The sequence below is a fragment of the Pongo pygmaeus genome, chromosome 1 (genome assembly GCF_028885625.2).
Source record: "Pongo pygmaeus isolate AG05252 chromosome 1, NHGRI_mPonPyg2-v2.0_pri, whole genome shotgun sequence".
In the NCBI taxonomy this organism is placed as follows: Eukaryota; Metazoa; Chordata; class Mammalia; order Primates; family Hominidae; genus Pongo; species Pongo pygmaeus.
Genome location: NC_072373.2, coordinates 203365916 through 203385632, shown reverse-complemented (window position 1 = coordinate 203385632; position 19717 = coordinate 203365916). Strand labels below are relative to the sequence as shown.

At 42.1% G+C, this 19717-nt stretch overlaps 1 protein-coding gene across 1 annotated transcript in view; it reads right to left on the bottom strand.

Moving 5' to 3' along the window:
• The window catches only part of WASF2 (WASP family member 2), an 86848-nt gene extending 69702 nt beyond the window's left edge, over positions 1-17146 (bottom strand). Inside the window, exon 1 of the mRNA XM_054498712.1 lies at positions 16916-17146. The gene's annotated coding sequence lies outside the window, so the exon portion shown is untranslated. The remainder of the gene's footprint in view (positions 1-16915) is intronic.
• Positions 17147-19717: the final 2571 nt, after the last annotated feature.

Here is a 19717-nt window from a genome sequence, read left to right as displayed (position 1 = left end):
AAAGATTAACAAAAACAAGAAAGATAAGTATTTACCTAATTATTCCAGTTCAGGGTCATGGGTGGCTGGAGCCTGTCCCAGCAGCCCAGGGAGCAAGGTGGGAACCAACTCCAGGCAGGATGCCATCCCATCAATCACACACGCACCCACACTCACTCAGACTGGGACCATTTAGAGACACCAATTCATCAAACATGCACAATTCTGTGATGCAGGAGGAAACCAGAGTACCTGGAGGGAAACCAAAGTACTGGAGAAAGCCCACACAGATGTGGGGAGAATGTGCAAACTACACAGACAGTAGCCCCGGCCAGGAATACATTTTTTTTCTCATCAACACTATAACGCAATGAAGTTGAACAAAATAATGTTATTCAAAGACCTGTTGTAATGGCCATGAGTTGATACTTGTTGAGGCTAGGAGATAGATGCACAGGAGTTCATTACATCATTCTCTTTACTTATATGTATGCTTGATATTTTTCATTAAAAAGTTGTTTTTTTTTAATCTTCAAGCACCTCAATTTAAAAACAAAACACTTCTTCCAGACTTCCCATTTTACTTAAAAATAAAACACACCCAGGCAAAGTGGCTCATACGCCTGTAATCTCAGCACTCTGGGAGGCTGAAGCTGAAGATCACTTGAGCCCAGGAGTTCAATAGCCTAGGCAACATAGTGAGACTCCATCTCCATAAAAAATAAAACAATTAGGCTGGGCACGGTGGCTCACGCCTGTAATCCCAGCACTTTGGGAGGCTGAGGCGGGCGGATCACAAGGTCACAAGATCCAGACCATCCTGGCCAACATGATGAAACCCCGTCTCTACAAAAAATACAAAAATTAGCTGGGCATGGTGGTACGTGCCTATAGTCCCAGCTACTCAGGAGGCTGAGGCAGGAGAATCGCGCCTAAACCCAGGAGGCAGAGGTTGCAGTGAGCTGAGATCATGCCACTGCCCTCCAGCTTGGGCAACAGAGTGAGACTCTGCCTCAAAAATAAAAATAAAAATAAAAAATAAAAAATAAAACAATTAGCCTGGCATGGTGGCCTGCATCTGTAGTCCCAAGTACCCAAGAGGTTGAGGTGGGAGGATCACTTGAGCCACAGAGGTTAAGGCTGCAGTGAGCCATGATCGCACCACTGCACTCCAGCCTAGGTGACAGAGTGGGATCTTGTCTCAAAAATAAAACAAAACAAAACAAAATACACGCAAAACTCCTGGCCAGATGTGGTGGCTCACATCTGAAAGCCTATCACTATGGGAGGCTGAGGCAGGAGGACTGCTTGAGGCCAGGGGTTCGAGACCAGCCTGGGCAACATAGAGAGACCCAATCTCTACACATAAAATTTAAAAATTAGGCAGGTGTGGTGTTATATAACTGTAGTCCCAGCTACGCAGGAGGCTGAGGCAGGAGGATCACTTGAGTCCCAGGAGTTCAAAGCTGCAGCGAGCCATGACTGTGCCACTAGCCTGGGAAACAGAGCAAGACCTTGTCTCAAAAAATAAATAAACAGAACTCCTTAACAGTCCTAAAAAGCTTTGAAATATCTGGTTCCTACCCATCTCTCCAATCACATATTTTGTTACCACCATTCACTAATATATAGCCATGGTAGGCTTCCATCACTCTCAGAATACACTAAGGATTTTCCTGATTCAGGGCCTCTGCCGTCAACAGTTCCTTCTCCCTGGAACTCTCTTCCCTTGTTTCTCTATTTGGATGGTTCATTTTCATTCTTCACTTTCAGTATATCACCTTCTCAGAGAAGCCTTTCCTGACCATCCTTATCTAAGTTCCTCTATTACTCTCTATTATAGCACCCTATTTTATTTTCTAACATACCTCACAATCGTTAACATTTTATGTCTTTTTGTTTTTTGTTTTATTTTGTTTTGTTTTTTGAGACAGTATCTGCCTCTGTTGCCCAGGCTGGAGTGCAGTGGCATAATCTTGGCTCACTGCAACCTCTCTGCCTCCTGGGCTCAAGTCATCCTCCCACTTCAGCCTCCTGAGCAGCTGGTACTACAGGTGCACACCACCACACCCAGCTAATTTTTGTATTTTTTGTAGAGATGGGGTTTCACCATGTTACCCACGCTGGTCTCAAACTCCTGGGCTCAAGTGATCTGGCCTACGTCGGCCTCCCAAAATACTTGGCCTCACGCCTCCCCAAGTTGGTGTGAGCCACTACACCTAGCCTTATTTATGTCTTTACTGTCTATCCAAGGTTTCCCAAACTGCATGACAGCATGGACCTTGTTTCTTCTCAAGATCACTGAGTTGTATCCTTAGTAGTATGTGACACACAGTAGGCACTTGATAAATCTGTTGAATGTTAAACTAATAACCCAATACTAGGCATTATCCTATTGTTGAATGTTTAATATACTAAAGGCTTACAGAAAACCTACTGTTTATGAGGCCTTAGGTAACACATATACACATCTGATGAGAAGATACATGGTGTCTTAGGCCATTCTTGCATTGCTATTAAGAAATATCTGAGACTGGGTAATTTATAGGCAAAGAGGTTTCACTGGCTCACAGTTCTGCAGGCTGTACAGGAAACAGTGCCAGTATGTGCTCCTGGGGAGGCTTCAGGAAGCTTTTACTCATGGCGGAAGGAAAAGCGCAAGCAGGCACTTCACATGTGAACTCAGAGCGAGAGCTCACTTATCACCAAGGGGATGGCCCGAGCCATTCATGAGGGACCTGCCCCCATGACCCAAACACCTCCTACCAGGCCCCATCTCCAACACTGGGGATTACATTTCAACATGAGATTTAGAGAGGATACATATTCAAACTACATCACATAGTATAATGAGAATTAAGTGGATAAAATTAAAAAAAAAAAAACCTCTTCCAGAGGCTTCTGAAAACAGCAAATAAGTAGACTATTTTACCCCCAGAGAATTCATTTAAAAACAGAAATAAGAGAGTTGTGACACAGTCCCTTCTCTAAAGATGTATAAACAAAGGGTCCCCAAGGGATCAAGGCTGAAATCTACCACAATTAACATTTTTAGAAATTATCTAGAAAAAACAATAGTGAAATCTTCCCAGTTTGCAGATGACTCTACAGCAACACATAGAAGTACAATGGTGCAAGGCTCTATGTGTTCAGGAATGTGAAAAACAGCTTCCATGTAGACAAAAATAAGGTAATTCAGTGACAGAAAAATAGTTCAAACTATAATTATCAAATGATGGGCTCTAAAGCTACCTGTTTTAACATAGGAAAGGGGTTTCAAAGTCCCTAGACTGTACCCTGAATACAGCTACAAAAAGGCAACAAAATACTGGCTGTCATTATGAAAGCTTTGGAAACACAGAACATATTATCCTATCCTTGTACAAACCAAAGTGTACCTGTACCTAGAATAGAATGTGTAGTTGTAGTCATCATAGCACAAAAAAGGTAAAATAGAGAAGGCCTAGAAAGATATCGCAAAAGACCAAAGGGACCAGAGGGGCTTCTATATGAGTACAGATTTTTTTTAAATGTCTTTTTAAGGCCAGGCGCGGTGGCTCACACCTGTAATCCCAGCACTTTGGGAGGCTGAGGCTGGCAGATCACATGAGGCCAGGAGTCCAACACCAGCCTGGCCAACATGGCGAAATCCCATCTCTACTAAAAATACAAAAATTAGCTGGGCATGTTGACACATGCCTACAATCCCAGCTACTCGAGAGGCTGAGGCAGGAGAATCACTTGAACCAGGGAGGTAGAAGTTGCAGTGAGCAGAGATCATGCCACTGCACTCCAGCCGGGGTGACAGAGCAAGACTTCATCTCAAAAAATAAAAAATAATCTGTTGCAATGAACAAGTATTACTTTTGTAACTTCAAAGAGATTTTAAAAATAAATAAATCTAGGATATTAGAAATGGGAGGCAGGCCGGGTGTGGTGGCTCATGCCTGTAATCCCAGCACTTTGGGAGGCTGAGGCAGGTGGATCACTTGAAACCAGGAGTTCAAGACCAACCTGACCAACATGGTGAAACCCCGTCTCTACTAAAAAGAGACTTGGAAGGCTGAGGCAGAAGAACTGCTTGAACCCGGGAGGCAGAGGTTGCAGCGAGCCGAGATCCTGCCACTGCACTCTAGCCTGGGGGACAGAGGGAAGACTCTACCTCTAAAAAAAATAAAAAAGGAAAGAAAGAAAAGAAGTAGAAAATAAATTTCATGCAAATAGCAAAGCAAAAAAAAAAAAAAAAAGGATATGATGTAAGAATAAGCAAATTAGTAGCTGTGGTTTGTTGGAAAGAACTCTAGATATGCATCAAAGGACTTGGGTTCGTATACACATTAACACGGACAAATGTGAAAAACTATGCTGAAACAGAAAAAGTCAGACACAAAAGTGTGCATACTGTATGATTCAAGAACAGGTAAATTTAATATGTGGGGATAGAAATCAGAACATTGGTTGCCTATAAAATGGTGGAGATTGACTGGAAGGGGAACTGGAAGGAGGGAACTTTGGAGGGTTATAAAAATGTTCTATTTCTTTTTCCTTTTTTTGAGATGGAGTTTCGCTCTTGTTGCCCAGGCTGGAGTGCAATGGCGTGATCTCGGCTCACTGTAAACTCCGCCTCCCAGGTTCAAGCGAGTCTCCTGCCTCAGCCTCCAGAGTAGCTGGGATTACAGGCATCCGTCACCACACCCAGATAATTTTTTGTATTTTTAGTAGAGACAGGGCTTCTCCATGTTGGTCAGGCTGGTCTCCAATTCCCGACCTCGGGTGATCCACCCGCCTCGACCTCCCAAAGTGCTGGGATTACAGGCGTGAGCCACTGCGCCCAGCCAAAATGTTCTATTTCTTGATGTGAGTGTTGGCTACATAGGTGTTTACATTTGTCAAAACTCATCTAATTATATACTTCCATCTCACTGTATATAAGTTTTACCTTTAAAAATCTTGGCTAGGGCCGGACGTGGTGGCTCACACCTGTAATCCCAGAGCTTTGGGAGTCCGAGGCGAGTGGATCACAAGGTCAGGAGTTCAAGACCACCCTAGCCAACATGGTGAAACCCCGTCTCTACTAAAAATACAAAAAATTAGCCGGGCGTAGTGGCAGGCACCTGTAATCCCAGCTACTTGGGAGGCTGAGGTAGGAGAATTGCTTGAACCCAGGAGGCAGAGGTTGCAGTGAGCCAAGACTGTGCCACTGCACTCCAGCGTGGGCGACAGAGTGAGACTTCATCTCAAAAAAAAAAAAAAAAAAATCTTGGCTAGGCTTGGTGGCTTACACCTGTAATCTTGGCGGCACCTTGGGAGGCAAAGGTGGGAGGATCACTTGAAGCCAGGGGCTGGAGACCAGCCTTAGCAACATACCCACACCTCATCTCTATTTTATTATTTAAAAATTCCAAATAATTTTAAAATAAATAAAAACCTCATTTGAAAAAAGACATTTCAATTTCAAATGTTCCATTATTTAGTTGAATAATTTTGAGGAAGTTAATCTCTCAGAACCAGTTTACTTTATCTATAAAATGCAGCTACTAATGGCCTGGCACGGTGGCTCACGCCTGTAATCCCAGCACTTTGGCAGGCCGAGGCGGGTGGATCACCTGAGGTCAGGAGTTCAAGACCAGCCTGGCCAATATGGTGAAACCCCGTCTCTACTAAAAATACAAGAATTAGCTGGGTGTGGTGGCACATGCCTATAATCCTAGTTACCCAGGAGGCTGGGGCAGGAGAATCGCTGGAACCAGGGAGGCAGAAGCTGCAGTGAGCCGAGATGGCGCCACTACATTCCAGCCTGGGTGGCAGAGCAAGACTCTGTCTCAAAAAAAAAAAAAAAAAAAAGTAGCTACTAATGTATCTCAAGTGCTGGGGACTGACTGTAATGGTATACAACAAAGTGGAGCACTATGCTTTGCAAATTATCATCCAATGAATGCTGAAGGAACTTTAAAAGTAAAGATAGGGAAGAAGTTAGTCTTATAATTCTCATAATTCCACAGATGCCTTTGGTATTCAGGAATACTATTCTTTAAAGACTATCAATATTCTACAAAGGGAAATTCACTTATAGTTCTCAATTGTGAATGAAAAGGAGTATCAATAGGCATGACCCAAAACCTTCTTCTACACAGTTAAACAAAATTTCTCAAGACTTAAGAGCAAACTTTTTAAACTGAGTACTTATGGCCGGGTGTGGAGGCTCATGTCTGTAATCCCAGCACTTTGGGAGGCCGAACTGGGCAGATCACTTGAGGTAAGGAGTTCAAGATCAGCCTGGCCAACATGGTGAAGCCCCGTCTCTACTAAAAATACAAAAATTAGCCGAGTACGGTGGCAGGCACCTGTAATCCCAGCTACTCCAGAGGCTAAGGCACGAGAATCGCTTGAACCCGGGAGGCAGAGGTTGCAGTGAGATTAGATGGCACCACTGCACTCCAGCCTGGAAACAGAATGAGACTCCATCTCAAAAAAATAAAAACAAAATAAAATAAAATAAAATAGAATAAAATAGAAATAAACTGAGTACTTGCTAGAACAAAGGCATAATCCAGGTATGAAGGAAGGAGAGGTTTCAAATAGAAATACTTGAGAGTAAATGAACTGCTCTTGTTACTTTACTATGTCAATTACAAAGCTTAAAATTCACACAAGCCACACGACATATTTAAGAATGCATGTGTTGGGCCAGGTGCGGTGGCTCACACCTGTAATCCCAGCACTTTGGGAGGCCGAGGCGGGCGGAGGTGAGGAGAGCGAGACCATCCTGGCTAACACGGTGAAACCCCGTCTCTACTAAAAATACAAAAAAATTAGCCGGGGGTGGTGGCAGGCGCCTGTAGTCCCAGCTACTCCCAGCTCCTCCCTGTAGTCCCAGCTACTCAGGAGGCTGAGGCAGCAGAACGGCGTGAACCTGGGAGGCAGAGCTTGCAGTGAGCCGAGATCACACCACTGCACTCTAGCCTGGGTGACAGAGCAAGAGTCCGTCTCAAAAAACAAAAACAAAAACAAACAAAAAAAAAGAATGCATGTGTGGAGGTCAGGAGATCGAGACCATCCTGGCTAACACGGTGAAACCCCGTTTCTACTAAAAATACAAAAAAAAAAAAAAAAAATTAGCCAGATGTAGTGGCACGCGCCTGTAGTCCCAGCTACTCGGGAGCTGAGGCAGGAGAATCACTTGAACCTGGGAGGTGGAGGTTGCAGTGAGCCGAGATCACACCACTGCACTCCAGCCTGGGCGACAGAGGGAGACTCCGTATGAAAAAAATAACGCATGTGTGTATACACATACACATGTTCACTCAAATTGGAAATGAATCAAACCACTGCTTTTTCTCAAAAAGCCTTCCGTATTCTCAAAATAAGAAACTTGGGGCCAGGCGTGGTGGTTCACGCCTGTTAATCCCAGCACTTTGGGAAGCAGAGGTGGGCAGATCACTTGAGGCCAGGAGTTTGAGACCAGCCTGGCCAACATGACAAAACCCCGTCTCTACTAAAAATACAAAAATTAGCCAGGCGTGGGGGTGGGCGCCTGTAATCCCAGCTACTCAGCTCAGGAGGCCGAGGCAGGAGAATCGCTTGAGCCCGGGGTGGGCGGGGAGGGCATGCGCAGACGCTGCAGTGAGCCAAGATCATCGGGCCATTGCACTCCAGCCTGGGCGACAGAGCAAGACTCCGTCTCAAAAAAAAGAAAAAAGAAAAAAAAAGAAACTATTTTGTTCAAATGGAATTAATCTTATAGCTGAGAGTACATCTCAGACTTCTCTGTATTTTACCAGAAAGAAAAACAGAGCTTGAAAAGAAATATCACAGGCAAAGTTTAATAGCCTCTCCTATCAATTTCAAATTATTTATTAGTCTGTGGAAATCATGATGAAAAGCAAATTTTTCTGAGATACTTCTATATCTGAACATTATTTCTTTAGCAAGCATTCAACAATTCTTGTTTCTATTCTTCTCTTTTCTAATTCAATTCTGTTTGGTTTCTAAGTTAAGAAGTGTGTTTCATTTGCATAAATGGTAACTATTCTGAGATACTATTCATAACTATACATTTGAATTCTGTAAAGTACCATTCATAACTTCAAACAGAACAGGAAAAAACACTCATTCAACTTTACCTTAATGATGACTAAGACATGAATGATTATAATGTTATATTGTACAGAGTTGGCCAAAAGAGAATGAAGTCTTCAAATGTTACCACTACCTTGTCATTAATTTATGAATGCCCAGAGGAACCAAGGACCACTGCCTTGACCAATCCGCCTGTCACAAAAAATACTGAGCTTAGAAAAGCATGCCCTTTCTAAACATGTTTTTTGGAGTTATGAAGTGTCTATGCAGGGACATCAAGAGATACATCTTAGCCATGAAGCTCAAAAATTAGCAAAGAATCCTGACAAGTTCTGGCAAGTTCTTTATATAAGCAATGCTGGTTATCCTTTAGGCGTTAAACTTTTCAGCTATGAGCTTTTCTGAGAAACAGTCTTTCATGCAAGGTAGGTAGTAATATTCCAGTAGTTCTTTACTCTATCTAATCTTAATCAGTGGTAGAAATTAAATTTACATAGATCTGCATAAATAATTCAGCTATCTGTCCTGCTCTAATATATTTAAACCAAATAAAATAAAATTTGAACAGAATAAAAATAATGGGGCTATTTTTAAATGGTCAACTCCTGATTTTTCTCATTTTCTTATCCAAAGTCAGAGACAGGAACTGCATAACCAGAAAGAAGGAGAAAAAGGAGAACATGCACCTGAGGACATCTATAATCACTTTCCTCTATTGCTCCACCACTCCTACCCTTATTGATACAGTAGCTCTCAACAGGGGGAAATCTATCCCCCCAGGATAAAAGTAACAATATCTGGACACATTTCTGGTTATCACTACTGGAGCAGAGGGGGTGCTATTGGCATCCAGTCATCCATCCAGTGAGTAGAGACCAGGGATGCTGCTTAAGTATTCCTGGTCTGACCATAAAATGGAAGAGGAGCACACAAGAATGAAGCAGAATACAGAGGCCATAATTAAAGCATTATTAGTATCTCACGCCTGTAATCCCAGTACTTTGGAAGGCCGAGGTGGGCAAATCACTTGAGGTCAAGAGTTGGAGATCAGCCTGGCCAACATGGTGAAACCCCGTCTCTACTAAAAATACAAAATTAGGCCAGGCGTGGTGGCTCACATCCGTAACCCAGCAATCTGGGAGGCTGAGGCGGGTAGATCACCTGACGTCAGGAGTTCCAGACCAGCCTGACCAACATGGTGAAACCCCATCTCTACTAAAAATGCAAAAATTAGCCAGGCGTGGTGGCGCATGCCTGTAATCCCAGTTACTCAGGAGGCTGAGGCAGAAGATTCGCCTTGAACCTGGGAGGCAGAAGTTGCAGTGAGCCGAGATAATGCCATTGTTCTAGCCTGGGCAGCAAGAGCAAAACTCTGTCTCGGAAAAAAAAACAAAAACAAAAACAAAATTAGCGAGGCATGGTGGCACGCACCTGTAATCCCAGCTGCTACTAGGGAGGCTGAGGCAGTAGAATCCCTTGAACCCAGAAGGCAGAGGTTACAGTGAGCCGAGATCATGCCACTGCACTCCAGCATGGGCAGCAGAGTGAGACTCCATCTCAAACAACAAAAAGGGGGTGAGGGGTCTGGGCATGGTGGCTTATGCTTATCCCTGTAATCTCAGCACTTTTAGGGGCCAAGGCAGCAGGATGGCTTGAGCTCAGTTTAAGACCAGCCTGGGCAACATAGTGAGACCTCGTCTCTAAAAAATTTAACAAATCAGGTGGGCGTGGTAGCGCTCACATATAGTCCCAGCTATTTGGGAGGCTAAGGCAAGAGGAGGACTGCTTGAGCCTAGGAGGTTGAGGCTGCAGTGAGTGAGCTGTGATATTGCCACTGCACTCAAGCCAGGGCAACAGAGTGAGACCCTGTCTCAAATAATAATAATAATTTTTCCCATTCCCTAGTCCAATCACACATTGACTCCACTTGCAACTCTTGATACAGTTTCTCACCCTTTGTATCTCCAAAACAGTGAAGGTACCATTCTTAGGAACTATGGAGCCACCCCAAGTAGGTGGATGAATTCAGGCCCTCAAAGCAGGCAGCTACTTGGTTTCTTAAAGGACAAAATTCCACAAATCCATGCTGTCATGGGGCTTCCTTCTAAAGAGAAAAAATAATTCTTCATCCTCCAACAATACCAGTCCACCTCACTCTACAGTAGAGATGTCCGAGAAAACTAAGAGTAGCCTGAGTTTTGAAAATGTGCTCGTAGAGGCCCTTGGCCATTTAAAGAAACCACCCAAATTCATATGGCTGGTAAACAGAAGTTTCTCATATAGCATACACTTAAAATAAAAATACTCAACATTAAATGTATTTTAGTAAACTCCTTACACCAAGATGTGCAAATTGTGGAAGCTTCATAAATTAAAAATAAACAAAATTTTGACCCAAATCCCATCGACAGTTTTTACCTCATTCTAAAGAATACTCTAGGTTGGGTGCAGTGGCTCATGCCTGTAATCCCAGCACCTTGGGAGGCCAAGGCAGTTGGATCATGAGGTCAGGAAATCGAGACCATCCTGGCTAACAAGGTGAAACCCCGTCTCTACTAAAAACACAGAAACAAAAAATTACCCGGGTGTGGTGGCGGGCACCTGTAGTCCCAGCTACTAGGGAGGCTGAGGCAGGAGAATGGTGTGAACTCGGGAGGCAGAGATTGCAGTGAGCTGAGATTGCGCCACTGCACTCCAGCCTGAATGACAGAGCAAGACTCTGTCTCAAAAAAAAAAAAAAAAAAAAAAAAAAGAATACTCTAAAGGAAAAAAATCAGCTTTAAAATTTGGCAAACATGGCTGGGTGCAGTGGCTAATGCCTGTAATCCCAGCACTTTGGGAGGCCGAGGAAGGTGGATCACCTGAGGTCAAGAGTTCAAGACCAGCCTGGCCAACTTGGAGAAACCCCGTCTCTACTAAAAATACAAAACTTAGTCGGGCGTGGTGGCAGACGCCTGTAATCCCAGCTACTCAGGAGGCTGAGGCAGGAGAACTGTCTGAACCCAGGAGGCAGAGGTTGCAGTGAGCCGAGATTGCGCCATTGTACTCCAGGCTGGGCAACAAGAGCGAAACTTGGTCTCAAAAAAAAAAAAAAAAAAATTGGCAAACATGAATCTACAGATCTGCATTTGATTTGTTTTTCTCTGAATTATATGCAAAAAGTACAATTCTCTTACATGCTATACAAAAAATGATGAGCAAAGACCCTACAAATCACTATTTAAAGAAGAGGTGGGGTCAGGGCATGAAGTCTCACACCCGTAATCTCAACACTTTGGGAGGCCAAGGTGGGAAGATCACTTGAGGGCAGAAGTTTGAGACCAGCCTGGGCAACATTTCGAGAGCCCATCTCTACTGTTTAAAAAAAGAAAAAAAGAAAAGAAATAAAATTTTTAAAATTAAAAACAAAAAAGGTGGAGGGTGTCATTCTAACATTTCAGAGACCAGTGAAGATATTAAAGCATAAATTGTGGTACTTAAGGAAAAATGCTTATCAGGCACATTTTAATCACAGTAAGATTTCTGTATGACAGAAACAAAAAAAGGTGTCTTCTATGTAGTATTGTTTTTAGGACCCATGACTTTGAAATTAACTGGGCTATACAATATTTTTCCTTGTAATTGCTCTTGTTATCATGTAATTTTGTTTGTTTGTTTGAGACGGAGTCTTGCTCTGTCTCCCAGGCTGGAGTGCAGTGGCGTGATCTCAGTTCACTGCAACCTCTCCGCCTCCTGGATTCAAGCGATTCTCCTGCTTCAGCCTCCTGAGTAGCTGGGATTACAGGCGTGCACCACCACACCCGGCTAATTTTTGTATTTTTAGTAGAGACAGGGTTTCACCATGTTGGTCAGGCTGGTCTCGAACTCCTGACCTCATGATCCGCCCGCCTCAGCCTCCCAGAGTGCTAGGATTACAGGCTTGAGCCACCGCGCCTGGCCTATCACGTAAGTTTCACCTACAGAGATCTACAGTCCCTTCACTTTATCTCCAAAATGCAAAGGCTGTGAAAAATAAATTTTTCATTATTCATTTGGAGGCAAAACCTGACAAGAAATGACATAAGGCTAATGATAGTACAGTATTTATTTATCCCAGTTAATATGAACATCCAGACATTTTACTACAGAAATAATAATGCATCTGATTTAAAAAGTGCTGCCCTGACCTCTCTGGGGTATTACATAACACATAGTACCATATTTCTTTTCTAAAACCCCAAAATCCAAAAATTTTTAAATTCGGATATACATTTGGTCCCAAGAACTTTTTTTTTGGTGCCAAGGATTTTGAAAAAGGTACTGTGGACTGGTATACTAATTAAGACTAATTATTTTACAGAAAATATAATATATTGAGAATGAATGTATTAATAGAGCTTCACATGCAATAACTTCAGTGTCTTCACAACTATCATGTACACACAATCCTAGAAAATAAAGCATAAAAAGACTTAACATGTCAAAAGCCAAACACATTATTATGTGTTTTTCAAGTGATGGTGATATTTGCATCCTCTAATATCTAAATCAATTCCTTAGGTTGAAATCACAGTTAAAATATAGCCAAAGACTCAGCTGGGCGCGGTGGCTCACACCTGTAATCCCAGCACTTCAAGAGGCCGCAGCAGGTGGATCAACCGAGGTCAGGAGTTTGAGACCAGCCTGGCCAACATGGCAAAACCCCATCTCTACTAAAAATACAAAAATTAGCCAGGTGCGGCAGTGCATGCCTGTAGTCCCAGATACTTGGGAGGCTGAGGCAGGAGAATTGCCCGAACCTGGGAGGCAGAGGTTGCAGTAAGCCGAGATTACGCCACTGCGCTCCAGCCTGGGTGACAGATATATATATATATATGTGTGTGTGTGTGTGTATATATATGTATATATATATAAAATACACATTATATTTTACATATATAACCTATACATTATAGGTTATATATTACATATTACATATTATCGTATATTATAATATATAATATACGATAATATATAATATATTAATATATATTAATATAATATATAACTATATATTATATTAATATAATATATATTATATTAATATTATGTATATTATATTAATATAATATATAGTTATATATTATATTAATGTAATAATATATTATATTAATATAATATATTTATATATTATATTAATGTAATAATATATTATATACTATATTAATATATAATATATTGTATTGATATATAAATATGTTGATATATTATATTAATATATAATATATTGTATTAATATATAAATAATATATTGATATATTATATTAATATATATTAATATATTGATACATTATATTAATATGTCTTTATATATTGATATATTATATTAATATATCGATATATTAATATATCGATATATTAATATATCCTATTTATATATTGCTATATCATATTACAATATATTTATATATCATATTAATATATATTTATATATTATATTAATAATATATTTATATATCATATTAATATATAAATATATTTATATATCATATTAATATATATTAATATATTTATATATTGATAATATATCATTTTATATATTAATATATGTTATATTAATATATAGATAATATATTATTTTATATATTAATATATGTTATATTAATATATAGATAATATGTTATTTTATATATTAATATATGTTATATTAATATATAGATAATATATTATTTTATATATTAATATATGTTATATTAATATATAGATAATATATTATTTTATATATTAATATATGTTATATTAATATATATTGATAATATATTATTTTATATATTAATATATGTTATATTAATATATATTAATATTTTATATATTACATATTAATATATTATAATATATTATATTTTAATATATTTATATAATCTACATTTATATACTATATACAGATTTTATATATAATCTCTATATTATATATATATCATATTATATATAACATATATAGAGATACTTTTTTTTGAGACGGAGTCTCGCTCTGTCGCCCAGGCTGGAGTGCAGTGGCGCGATCTCGGTTCACTGCAAACTCCGCCTCCCGGGTTCACGCCATTCTCCTGCCTCAGCTTCCCTAGTAGCTGGGACTACAGGCGCCCGCCACCATGCCTGGCTAATTTTTTGTATTTTTAGTAGAGACGGGGTTTCACCGTGTTAGCCAGGATGGTCTCGATCTCCTGACCTCGTGATCCACCCGCCTCGGCCTCCCAGAGTGCTGGGATTACAGGCGTGAGTCACCATGCCCGGCCTATAATATATATTTTATATAAATATATATATTTAATATATATACAAATATAAATATATTTAATATATTAAATATATATTTATTAATATATATTTATTAATATATTATTTATATATTTAATATATTTATTAATATATATTATTAATAAATATATTATTGATATATATTAAATATATATTTATTTATATTTATTAATAATATATTATTTATATATATTTGATATATATACAAATATAAATATATTTAAATATAATATAAACATATATATTTATATGTTATATATTATGTTATATAATATATAATATAACATGTTATATAATATATATTAATATATTTTATATATAGTATATATTTTATATGATATATATTATATTATATGATGTATTATATCATATTATATGATGTATATTATTTATTATATGATGTATATTATATATTATATGATGTATATTATATATTATATTATATTATGTATATTATATATTATATTATATTATGTATATTATATATTATATTATGTATAATATATTATATAATGTATATTATTATATATTATATAATGTATATTATATATTAATTTTATATTTTTATTATATATTATATATATTTTTATATATAAGACCGAATTAGTAATATGCTGAGAAAAAGAATAATCCATTGTAAATAACTTATTCAATAAAATGCTCTGATTTTTAAACAACTATTCTCAGAGGATTTAAGATTTAAAATTATTTCATTCTAGAAGAAAACTGAACAAATTACAATGGACTTTTTCTACGAAAGTACAGCCTGGGACATGGATAGAGACAGGAACAGCTCTTAAAGATACTTGAACAGGAAAAAGAGTTTCACAGTTCTTTCCTTCCTTCGTCCTGTAGTTGCTGCTTTTCTGGTTTTAGAATTTCAAACAAAGAAATACATACTGGCTCCACAGCAGTGCTAAGAAACACCCTCTTTCTCAGCAACTTCCTCTTCCAATTTTCTTCTCCACTATTGACATATGAGAACAATACCCATAGCCGTCCCTACCATTCTGATTAACCAAAAGCTGTAAGGTTTGGAAAAATTAAGGGCAGCAAGTTATTGTACCCAACTACCACCTACCCCAAATTCACAATCTTCACTCATTAGAAGTAAAGTAACAGGTTGCACAAGGAAAGGGATATTAAGCTTAATCAGAGGCGGGCTATTGAACCTTTCACCCCAAGAAATCCAAAGAAATCTGAACAAATGGGAAATTTCTCCCATCCCAAGAAAATGTGGCCCTCTGATGGAGGAGAAAAAGCGAATGGGCTGGCACCACTCTGAACCAAAGTCTAGTCTATACACCAATAGCTGCTGAACTTTCTTCTACAGGCAACCCCACCAGGATTCAAATGGAGCTCTCTGAGGTCCTGACACACACTTCAAAGGGACTTTTACGACTTACAAATAGTCCTTTCCAACTTACAGACTGAATAAAGGGGCTGGACTTATAATTAACCTTCCAGAGATCAAGACTGTCCCCATGCCAGAAGTCAAATCACATATCTGAAGCCAGACCTCTGCCCCCATTTGTAACAAGGCAAACTTTCCTAACACTATCTTTTGAGTGCGCAGTGACTTCCCCCTTGCCCAGCGATTCTCAGAGGAAACAATTTAGTTAAGTAACCTCTGCCCTTTACTGTGTGACCTTGGGCAAGTTACTTAACCCCTCTGAAACTTAGTTTCCTTATGTGTAAATTCTCAAGAGTCACTGTAAAAGTTAAATAAGAACATATGCCTAAGCAAGGGTTGACACCTAGTAGGGCTGCCATAAAAGTTCTTCCTCTTCCTTCTAACCCTCCTGACTTCTGGGCCTAAATTCCAATCACAGCCCCAAGGGGCTCCAAGGAGTCCTTCCTCTTCTCCGGTTCTATGGACAACCGTATTGAAACTTCCCCTCTCAGAGGCTCTAGGATTCCTGGAGAACCAAGAGGACCCCAACTCACCCCATCATGGTCTGGGTAGCACCCACGTCCTCCTTGGAACAGCCCCTTTAGACAACTCTCCTCCTTACTCTGCAGACTATCCTGTACGCGCACACACTCACACGCACTCTTACACACACACAGTGTCCTCCTCCCGCTCCTCAATTTAGCAGGCCGGGGCCTCAACGGGCACCTCAATTACTTCATGGTCCAGAGATGGAAACTGAGGCTCAGCCTGGGGAAGAACTTGTCCAAGGTCTCAGACAACAGCTGGGACCCAACTCCTGTACATACATCTGCCGACGAAACCCTCGTTTTACACAGGGGGTAAACTAAGGCCTAGAGAGGAAAGTGACTTGCTCAAGATCACACAGCGAGCTGATGGCAGAACCAGGTCAGGCCGGGACACTCATAGTCCCTCAGACTTGTGGACCCCTCCAAGTTTCCGAAGGCGACTCCGGGTCACTCCCTCCCTCCCTGAGGGGGTGGGGTGGACTAAGACACCACCCCGCGCTGACCGCTCGCCCGGCCTCTGCCAGTCCGCAGTAGGAGTCGCGGCACCCACTCCCCCGGGACCCTCCACGGCTCGGGAGAAGCGGCCCGGCCGGGGCCCGCGCCTCCCAGCGGGGTCTACCCAAGGGGACTTGTTGCTCACCTGGCCTCCCGCAGTCGCCGTCAGCGACAGGAAGGGTCGGCCGGCCGCCAAGTGTGTGCTCCCGTGGACCGCCTCGCGGGCTGCCACACGGCCGGACCCCCCTCAGCGCGCTACGCCCCCAGCCGCGCTCGCCCGGCCTGTGTCCGCCATTACGCGATTCCCCGCCCTGGGACGCAGCCACACCCCACCAATGGCCCTGATTGGCTCACTGCCCCACCCACCCGGGGCTTCGGGGCATTCCATTGGCCTGAGTAAAACGCCAGTTAAATAACTACGCAAAAGACGTACTCACGGGTACCCTCCCGGGAGCTCCACCCGGGCGACTTCCGCAATCGGAGTAAACAGCGGGGTGCAAACCAAGTGAAGTGGGGGGCGGAAATTAAGGTAAACCGACTCCTAAGTTCAAAGTAGGGAAAGCTCACCTAAGAAAGTGTAAAAACTCGTACAAAGTGTGTTGAAAGATGAATTCGTCTTGTTAGCCTTGAAAGAACCTCAATATTTAGTGAAAGGAAGGGGCCAAACCCGTAAACTTTCTGTGGACACCCCTCAAGTTGCACATAGTGTTGTCCCTTCACTCAGGTCTCAGCCCGGGCAGAAAGTAGGGTGGGGAGAGTGAGTCACAAGCTCTATCCCGTCCTACACAATCCATCCGGGGCGGGGCCCGGGTCCTGGGAATGGGGGATAGTACTGAAAAGCCGTGGTCAAGTGAGCGGAACCCTGGTTCAGCCACTTCACTCTGCGACCTCAGACAACTTTCAGAATTTATCTGGGTGTCAGTTTGTCCTTCTGCAAAATAGGAGCAGTCGTCTGTGCCTCACATGCGGGAGTGGTTGTTGAGGACTCATGCATGAGTGGGGAATATGCTCGTCTTGTTGATTATAAAAGGCTGCAGCTGGCCGGGCGCGGTGGCTCATGCCTGTAATCCCAGCACTTTGGGAGGTCGAGGCGGACGGATCACCTGAGGTCAGGAGTTCGAGACCAGCCTGACCAACTTGGAGAAACCCCCATCTCTACTAAAAATACAAAATTAGCCAGCCGTGGTGGCGCATGCCTGTAATCCCAGCTACTCAGGCGGCTAAGGCAGGACAATCGCTTGAACCCGGGAGGCGGAGGTTGCAGTGAGCCGACATCACGCCATTGCACTCCAGCTTGGGCAACAAGAGCAAAATCCCATCTCAAAAAAAAAAAAAAAAAAAAAAAAAGGCCGGGCGCGGTGGCTTACGCCTGTAATCCCAATACTTTGGGAGGCCGAGGCGAGGCGGGCGGATTACTTGAGGTTAGGAGTTGAAGACCAGTCTGGCCAAGTGAAACCCCGCCTCTAGGCGGATCACCTGATGTCGGGTGTTTGAAACCAGCCTGGCCAACATGGTGAAACCCCATCTCTACTAAAAATACAAAAAATTAGCCGGGCATGGTGGCGCTTGCCTGTAATCCCATCTACTCTAGAGGCTGAAGCAAGAGAATCGCTTCAACCTGGGAGGCGGAGGTTGCGGTGAGCCGAGATCGCGCCATTGCACTCCAGCCTGGGCAACAAGGGCAAAACTCTGTCTCCAAAAAAGAAAAAAGAAACCCCGCCTCTATTAAAAACACAAAAATTAGCTGGGCGTAGTGGTGCGCGCCTGTAATCCCAGCTGCTTGGGAGGCAGGAGAATCGCTTGAACCTGGTTGGTGGATGTTGCAGTGAGCCAAGATCATGCCACTGCACTCCAGCCTGGGAGACAGAGCTAGTCTCAAAAAAAAAAAAAAAAAAAAAAAGCCACAGCTAGATAGAAATATGACAAATTCACATGTTAGCAAAGATACCTCACTTAGTTCTCTAGGGCAACCCTGTACGGCAGGTATTACCCTCATTTTTGCAGAAGAGAAAACTGAGTCTTCCTGAAGTTGCATGACTTACCCAGGGTCCTTCAGGGACTTTGAAACAGCCCCGGAACTCAAACCTGTTTCTTTTGGTTTCCATTCCTGTATTTCTCCCTTTCAGGCCTCGTATCATATGAGAATGACTTCCCTCCCCTCCCCTCCACTCTTCCCTCGCCCATCCCCTTAGCATTCCAGGAAAGGTCTTAAGGGTGCCAGGTCAGTCCCTCATCTCTCTGATCAACGTAGACTTGGGCACAGACCACCCCCCAGCTATTGTTAACCACCAGGGTTCCTGAGGAATAGTGACACTAGGGGTGTGCCCAGGCTGTTTCTGGGGTCCTACGAGTCAGGACGTGAAAAGGGGGTGACAGATGGGTCGAGAACCTACACAGAATCTCAAATGAGGACACAGAGGCTCAGAGGGGGGCTGTGATGCCACTGTGAGCCCTCAGCAGGGCCACCTCCATGCCAGGACTTAAATCCAGGTTTCTCTGCTCTCAGAACAGGGTTCTTTTCACCACAGGATTGTTTTTCCCAGAAGAGCTGCTTGGCTGTAATTCCTAGTCCTTTTCCCTCCCTGGAAAGGAAGGAGGCCAAGAAGGGAGTGGGAGGGGAAGCAGCCTAAGACTTCAGAAGGGCAGAGACAGCCAAGGGGGTGGTGCCAGCAGGGCCCCGGTGCCATCCGAATTGGTGTCCTCCAGGCTCAAACTGGGACATGTGGTCTGACAACCAAGGACTATTTAAATCCTGGCTGTGGCTGTTGGGTGCTGGGAGGCAGCTGTGCAGAAGGCAGTGGCTTTGGGGTTAGGCAGACCTGAGATCGAGTCCTAGCACCACCACTTTCTAGCTCTCTGAGCCCCACCTACCTCTTCTCTGAAATGATGACAAAAGGGCAGTTGTGAGGATTCAGTTAGTTAATTGTAGCGTTAATGAGTCATTGTG